The sequence below is a fragment of the Triticum dicoccoides genome, chromosome 4B, assembly GCF_002162155.2.
Source record: "Triticum dicoccoides isolate Atlit2015 ecotype Zavitan chromosome 4B, WEW_v2.0, whole genome shotgun sequence".
Classification (NCBI taxonomy): Eukaryota; Viridiplantae; Streptophyta; class Magnoliopsida; order Poales; family Poaceae; genus Triticum; species Triticum dicoccoides.
Window position 1 is genome coordinate 409,214,967 of NC_041387.1, and position 9,039 is coordinate 409,224,005.

Genomic DNA, 9,039 nt, shown 5'->3' on the forward strand with positions numbered 1-9,039 from the left:
GCCGCCCCCCCTCCCCTGTCGTCTTCCTCCCTGCCAGGAGGACGGACACCGCGACGCCGCCGCGCGCGCCACCTCCACCCTGCTCGGCCACCTCCTGCTTCCCCTGGCCACCTCCTGCTTCCTCCCCGGCCTCCCTAGCGACGCCCCGGACGACGCCACGCAGCCCCGACCGCTCTCTCACTCTCTCCCGAACTCTTTCCCTCTTCCGCTCCCTCTCCCTCTCGAGCCCGAGCGCAGCCGCAGCCGCGCCACCGTAACGCCGCGGCCACCGTCTCCCCCTCGACCCCTCGCTGTGCCTGCGAGCTCCGTCTCGACGTCCCCGACCTCCTCGACAAGCCACGACGCCACGGACGCGCTGCAACGCCGCCATCACCACCATCTTCATCGCCACGGCCGGCGATCGCCGCCGTTCGATTCGCAGCACAGAAGACGCCCCCGAGCTCGCTGACCACCTCATCGTTCTCCCTGTGAGCTCCTGCTGCCTCCTCTTTGCTCGCTTCCCCTGTTCCCGTCCCCTAGCTCCATCTTCCACCACGGCCGAAGCTCGCCGCCGCCGTGCCTCGTCGCCGTCGTGGCCAGAGCCACTGTGGCTCGAAGCCGGGCACACCACCATGCTCCACACCTCACCAGGAGCACGTAGCACACACCAACGCCTCCCCTAGTGCCCTGCATTGCCTAACCCGCCGTTGGCCGAACTCCGGCCACCGCCTTGGAGCTCGCCGTCGTCAGCTCCGGCCTCCCCACGACCCAACAACCGCACCGTTCGACGCGCGGGAGCAAGGGCTCTCCAACGAGCCCAAGCACGGCCTCGCCCGTGCCCTGTAGCGTGTTTCCGACGGCCGCCACCGTCCCGGGCCTCGCCGGCGTCGAGACGCCGGCGGGATTGAGTCGTTTGACCAGGGCTTTGACCTCCCCTGGGTCTATGACAGGTGGGCCCCCGCCGTCAGGTGATTAGTTTAAGCTAATCACCACCTAATCTAACCCCCTGACACTGACATGTGGGCCCTAGTGCCCTAATCTTTAATTAAACTAAACTAACCCCCCCTGTCTAACCTGTGTCACTGACGTGTGGCCCCCACATGTCAGGTTTGACCCTGGGCGACCCAGTTGACCTGCTGACCTCAGCCTTACGCCATGCTGACGCAATATTCCTTTTCTGGAATTTAGTTCATTTTATAAATATTCAGGAAATTCCAGAAAATTGTAAAAACTTCTAAAAATCATAGAAATTCAACCGTAACTCCAAATTAAATAAATTATATATGAAAAATTATCAAACAAATTCAAGGAATCCATCTGTACCATTTTCATGCATGTTAGAACAACTTATAGCTGCTGTTTAGCACAAATCAATTAAATGGCATTTGAATAATCACATATGGAGTTTGAATTTGAATCTTGTATTCAAACCAACTTCATTTAATCTGTTGCTAGTTGCATTAGCTCAAAACACATTCATATTGCCATGTCATGAGCATGCATCATATTGTGCATTGCATTGATTGTATTTCTTCTTTGTTGCCGGTATCTGTTCCCTCCCGGTAGACGATGTTCCGAAGTTGTGATCGTTGACACTGATGAAGACTCAATGTTATCTTCAGAAGTGCCAGGCAAGCAAAACCCCCTTGTTCATTCCGATAAAATCCCACTCTCTCGCTCCTGCTCTCTTTTACTGCATTAGGACAACACCGATTCATCTGTTACTTGCTGCGGTAGCTGAACCCCTTTATCCTTGCATGACCTGTCATTGCCACAGTAAATAAATGAAACCCACTAGCATGAGTAGGAGTTGTTTGAGCCCTGTTGTGCCTACTCATTCATGCTTGTTTGTCATGCCTGCTACTGCTTAGAGTTGAGTCAGGTCTGATTCATCGGGGATGAATCAGAGGCGTGTGAACATGTCCTACTGTGTGTGAGCTAAGTGTGTGAACACGATTTGGTAAAGGTAGCGGTGAGAGGCCATGTAGGAGTACATGGTGGGTTGTCTCATTGCAGCCGTCCTCAGGAACTGAGTTCTGTGTTTGTGATCCATGATTCAGCTACTACCACGCATTGGGCCCGAAACCAATGGACCCTCTCGGCTTCTTAATCGCCCTTGTCCTCTGTCCAGGAGTTGCAAGTAGTTTCTGGTGTTTGTAGTATGCTGGAGGCCGTGCGCAGCGCTGACCGTAGGGGTGGGCTGTGATGCGGTAGGCACATGGCCGGGTAAACCGGACGCCCATTTGGTGTCACGGAACCCTGTTCACATCGTTTGGGGCTATGAGCGAAACTCCGGCCGGATCTCCTCATGGATGGAACCCGAATAGGCGATAAACCTGGACTAGAGACTCGAGTGTTTAGGTAGGCCGTGGCCGACACCCACGTTGGGCTTCCGCTTGAAGGTTGCCGAGTACATGTCGTGTAAACGGCGGTAAGTGGTGAGAGCGTGTGTGAAGAAGTACACCCCTGCAGGGTTATCATCATCTATTCGAATAGCCGTGTCCGCGGAAAAGGACTTCTGGGTTGCTTATATCAGTTCATAGACAAGTGAAAGTGGATACTCTAAAATACGCAAGATAAGCGTGAGTACTATGGATGGCGTTCTCGTAGGGAGACGGGAGCGGATCCATAGTGGTGTATTGATATGGTGAATATGTGGACTCGTGTGCGCCACCTCAAAAGAGTTACTTGCAGTCGTAGTTCAGGTTAGCCACCGAGTCAAAGCTGGCTTGCTGCAGTTAAACCCCACCATCCCCTTGTTGATAATGATGCATTTGTAGATAGTTCTGATGTAAGTCTTGCTGGGTACATTTGTACTCACGTTTGCCTATTTTATGTTTTTGCAGAGAGACTTCGGTCTCGCTAGTAGTATCGCGTGGACTTCGACGTTTAGCTTGTTACCTCAGCTACGATCTTGTGCCTCGGCAGGATCTGATAGATAGTCAGGCTTTTCAGCCTTTTTCATTTATAGATGTCTGTACTCAGACATGATAGCTTCCGCTTGTGCTTTGACTTGTATGCTCTGAATGTTGGGTCGTGAGACCCCTGTTTGTAATATCTCGCTCCTCGGAGCCTATTGATAAATACCTGAGTTATAGAGTCATGTTGTGATGCCATGTTGTATTTGCACATATCGAGCATATTGTGTGTATGTTATTGAAATGCTTGGTATGTGTGGGATCTGACTATCTAGTTGTTTATCCTTAGTAGCCTCTCTTACCGGGAAATGTCTCCTAGTGTTTCCACTGAGCCATGGTAGCTTGCTGCTGCTCCGGAACACTTAGGCTGGCCGGCATGTGTCCTTCTTCGTTCCTGTGTCTGTCCCTTCGGGGAAATGTCACGCGATGAATACCGGAGTCCTGTTAGCCCGCTACAGCCCGGTTCACCGGAGTCCTGCTAGCCCAGTGCTACAGCCTGGATTCACTCGCTGATGACCGACACGTTCGATGTTGGGTCATGGATGCCTGTCCCTGTAAGTCTGTGCCACTTTAGGTTTACGACTAGCCATGTCAGCCCGGGCTCCTTATCATATGGATGCTAGCGACACTATCATATACGTGTGCCAAAAGGCGCAAACGGTCCCGGGCAAAGGTAAGGCGACACCCGTGGAAATACCGTGCGTGAGGCCGCAAAGTGATATGAGGTGTTACATGCTAGATCGATGTGGCATTGAGTTGGGGTCCTGACAGATAGGAGCTGCACATATCTCATTCTCAGGGCACACTGGATAAGCGAAGCATACAGGTACCGACGTAATCCAAGTTGCCAAGGAATGGGCCCGCACTATGCTCTAGTTTGGACCAACACTCAGAGGAGCACTGGCCCGAGGGGTAAAATAAAGATGACCCTTGAGTCTGCAGAACCCAAGGGAAAAAGGCTTAGGTGGCAAATGTTAAAACCAATGTTGGGCCTTGCTGGAGGAGTTTTATTCAAAGCGAACTGTCAAGGGGGGTCCCATAAATCACCCAACCGCGTAAGGAACGCAAAATCAAGGAACATAACACCGGTATGACAGAAACTAGGGCGGCAAGAGTGGAACAAAACACCAGGCATAAGGCCGAGTCTTCCACCCTTTACCAAGTATATAGATGCATTAATTAAATAAGAGATATTGTGATATCCCAACATAATCATGTCCATCATGGAGCAATCTTCAACTTCACCTGCAACTAACAACGCTATAAGAGGGGCTGAGCCAAAGCGGTAACATAGCCAAACAACGGTTTGCTAGGAAGGGTGAAAAGGTTAGAGGCTGACATGGCAATATGGGAGGCATGGTAAACAAGTGATAGGTAGCGCAGCATAGCGATAGAATGGAGCAACTAGAAGCAAAGATAGAAGTGATATCGAGGGTAATAGTCATCTTGCCTGAAATCCCGCAAGGAAGAAGAACGAGTCCATGAAGAAGACAAACAGACGTAGTCGAACGAATCCTCACAACTCCAGAACGAAACCGAAGCTAACGAGAGAAGCAAACCGGAAAGAAGCAAACAACATGGTAAACACACAAGCATAAACATGTCATGATGCACAAACAAGTATGATGCATGTCCGGTTTAAAGAGGCATGGCATGGCAAAGTGCAACAAACTATACTACAAGTTAAGTGGAGCTCACTATGCAACGAGTTGCATATTGACGGAACACCACATTAAAATATTTAGTTCTCTGTCGTTTAGGCTAACCAACAATATTAAATGTTGTCAAACATGGCAAGAGGTGAAACATAATTGAACTAACTATTTAGGCAAGTTTAAATGAGGCCGGAAACAACAAACAACAATTCCGGAAAATCCCCATATGTTATTTACCAATTTTAAAGCAAGCAACAATTTTAAACATTTTAAATGTTGTTATCATGATGCAGATGACATATGCAAGTTTATGCATTTTTTATGAAAATGTTGACATCTAATATGATAGGGAGCATTTGGTCACCATGGCGGAACAAAAGGGGTGCCACGGCAATGATAACGAAAATGGTGCCACGGCAACATTCCGATCCGGGTAACTCATGGAGGTACCGGTGCAAAAGGAAGTGTGACGTGAGCGAGTCATGCAAGATGGTGGGGTGATCCCGGTTCCGGGTTCCCACGGGACGGCGGCATGGCAAATGAGGAACGTGCACGAAACAAACGGGCACGGTGCAAACATATCGTACATCTCATACAACACATGCATTCGGTCCACGGGCGGTCGTCATCTGGAATTATACCTTTGAAGCGTGCATTTCTGAGCGGTTCGGGTTCGATGCGGTGTAGGGGAAGTAGTCGTTCTCGCAGCGGTCGTAGTGGAAGTAGTTGTTCACGGACGTCGTGGAAGTAGTCATACACGGCGGCGGCGGTAGTTGTTCAGGGTCTTGGCGGGTCATCGTGTAGCCGTACATAGTCAAACTTGGCTCATCCGGGTCGAGTACTTGGGGAGTCTGCATGTAGAGGTACTTGGCGAAAAATCCGGGAGACGATGTGTCCGCGTACGGTTCTTGGCGGCGGTCTTGCTCGTCCAAAAGAAGCAAGGCAGGAGGTCGGCGGCAGGGACTTGGAGCGGTCGAGGAGGCAGGGGCTCGGCGACTCGCGCGATGCAGGGGAGCTAGGCGCGAGGCTTCGGTCGCTCGTCTCCCTTGCAGACGAGGGAGAGGCAGGAGGTCGCTGCAGAGGACGGGGAGGCCGGAGGTGGTGGTCGCGGAGGTTGGGGTAGTACTGCGGTGGCGCTGCTGCACCGGTTGACGACGATGGAGTTCTGCGATGGCGCGCGGGGTCGATGGAGAGGGGCTTGGCGCGGAGGGGACGAGCTCGCTCCGGTGAGGGTGCAGAGGTCCAAGGCATGGCTCCCGTCGACGTGGACGAGGCGAGGAGGAGCTGCTGTCGTTCGTCCCGGCGCTCGACAGAATGACGCAGGCGAGACTTGGCGGCAGGGCCTCGGCAGCAGGGAGGCGCGGCCATGGCAGGGCCTGACGGATCCGGATAGGGGCGGCGCTTGATGATGGAGGGCGACGCGAGGCAGAGGAGATCGAGGGCGTGAGGCGGTGGGGAGGCCGACGGGGCTCTGGCCTGGTTCCCTTCTCCGGCGAGGGCAGAGCGTGCGTCTCGCACCGGAGGAACGGGGCGAGGGAGCGAGGGCGGTCGAGGGCTGCGCGTGGGGATCTTCTCTCCCTGGCGCGATGCGAGTGTGCGGGAACGAGGGAGATGAGGATCGAGCGCGAGGAGAGGGAGAGGGAGAGGGGGCCATGCGCTGGCGGCGCTGGAGGGAGAGATCGAGAGGAGGGGGGTCCGGGGCTAGGGTTAGAGGCGGCTGGGCCTAGGCGCAGATGGGCCTTGGGGGCAGGGCCGGCCTGGCTGCAGGTTGCGGCTGGGCTCTCTCTCACTACTAAAAGAAAAGAAAAAAAGAGAGATTAAGAAAGAAAAGAAAGAGGGGTTAGGGGAAGAAGTTGGACACGCAGATAGTTTTCCCGAACTCACAAAAATGTGCTTGTTTCGAGAAAAATGGAGTGGGCAAGATTGCAAGGTTTACATTTGAATTTAATTCAAATGGTTTGAACAAGGAGTAGGAATCCGAAGTTTCCGAAAATGTTGAACATTTTAGGAAGAGCCTCGATAAAATGATAAAATAATAAGAGGACAAGTCGGAGACCAAGAATTGAGATAACAAAGGCATTGAGATTATTTGCAAGTGTGTTATGGTGAAATCCAAAATAAATGGAATAATTTTATTATAGCTCCCTAATATTGGAAGATATGTTATAAAGAGAAGTCACCCTTCCCTCGATTTAAATGGATCGAAGATCCATACAATTTATTTAGATGAGTTGCAAAAATTAAATGATATGATGGCATGATGAAACGATGCAATGCAAGAGATGACATGATGCAATGCAACAAGCAAATAAAACACACGACGAAACTCGGAATAACTGGAAGTCTTCTGGAGCGTCGGTCTCGGGGCGTCACAGAACTTTCGCGACACGAGGGAGATTATACTTGGTCTTTTTATTCTCCTTACTTTGTTTCTCCTTCGAGCTTTGGCTAGAAGAGCCTCTAAAAAATCTCTTCATTTTCTAAAACAAATCTGAAATTTTTAGTAACTCAAAATAAAAATGAACCGAACTCAACAAATTTGATAGCAACTACTCCCACAAGTGACTAGAGACTATATCATGCATTAGAACTACTTGGGACCATATAAATTTGACATGCAAACTCAAGAACAGGGTCACCTAGGCAGCAAAAATTTGCAATGAGTAAAGCACTAGAACAAAAACTAATTGGACCATTGGAGGAGTCACATACCAAAGAACAACCCCCCTAAGCAGTTTTGTGAATGAAGCTTTGAGCAAGGAGATCGAAAATGGCAGCAAAATGAGCTAGAACTCGTGCTTGAGCTGGATAGTGACTTTTTTAGGAGGAAGAGGAAGAGTGTGGGTGCAGGAATAAGTGGAGGGGGGCCACCATGGGCCCACGAGGTAGGGGGCGCGCCCAGGGGGTAGGGCGCGCCCCTGACCCCCTCGCCGTATGCTCATTACCATTAACATGGAAAGTGACATTGCCTTTGTTGCAAACAATAACAGCCCCTGCAGTATTCAAAAATGCTCTACCAAGGATAATCAACATACTATCGTCCTTGGGAATATCAAGAATAACAAAGTCCGTAAAGATAGTGACGTTTGCAACCACAACATGCACATCCTCACAAATACCGACAGGTATAGCAGTTGATTTATCAGCCATTTGCAAATGTATTTCAGTAGGTGTCAACTTATTCAATTCAAGTCTATGATATAAAGAGAGAGGCATAACACTAACACCGGCTCCAAGATCACATAAGGGAGTTTTAACATAGTTTCTTTTAATGGAGCATGGTATAGTTGGTATTCCTGGGTCTCCTAGTTTCTTAGGTATTCCACCCTTAAAAGTATAATTAGCAAGCATGGTGGAAATTTCCGCTTCCGGTATCTTTCTTTTATTTGTAATAATATCTTTCATGTATTAGCATAAGGATTTACTTTAAGCATATCAGTCAAACGCATACGCAAGAAGATAGGTCTAATCATTTTAGCAAAGTGCTCAAAATCCTCATCATCCTTTTTCTTGGATGGCTTAGGAGGAAAAGGCATGGGTTTCTGAACCCATGGTTCTCTTTCTTTACCGTGCTTCCTAACAACGAAGTCTCTCTTATCATAACGTTGATTCTTTGATTGTGGGTTATCAAGATCAACAACAGGTTCAGTCTCTACATCATTATCATTGCTAGGTTGAGCATCAACAAGAGCATCATATTAACATTATCACTAGGTTCATGCTCCTCACCAGATTGTGTTTAAGCATCAGAAATAGAAATATCATTGGGATTCTCAGGTGTGTCAACAATAGGTTCACTAGAAGCATGCAAAGTCCTATCATTTTTTCTTTTTCTTCCTCTTAAAAGGACTAGGTGCATCAACATTATTTCTTTAAGAATCTTGCTCAATTCTCTTAGGATGGCCCTCAGCATACAAAGGTTCTTGAGTCATTTTACCCATTCTAGTTGCTAGTCTAACAACAAAGTCATATTTATTATTCAATTCATTGAGCAAATCATTTTGAGCTTTAAGTACTTGTTCTAGTTGAGTGGTAACCATAGAAGCATGTTTACTAATGAGTTTAAGTTCACCCTTAACTCTAGACATATAATCACTCAAGTGTCCAATCATATAAGCATTACTCTTCAATTGTCAACCAACATAAGCATTGAAGTTTTCTTGTTTAGCCATAAAGTCATCAAATTCATCCAAGCATTGGCTAGCAAACTTAGTAGACGGGATTTCAACTTTATCATATATATAGAGAGAGTTTACCTTTACTACCGGTGTCGGGTTATCAAGACCATGTATTTCTTCAATAGGTGGTATATTAAGGCCATGTGTTTCTTCAACGGGAGGTAAATTCTTAACATCTTTAGCTTTAATACCTTTTTATTTCATAGATTTCCTTGCCTCTTGCATATCTTCAGGATTGAGTCTTCAGGATTGAGAAATAGAACACCCCTTTTCTTCAGAGTTGGCTCAGGAGTTGGTTCAGGAAGTGTC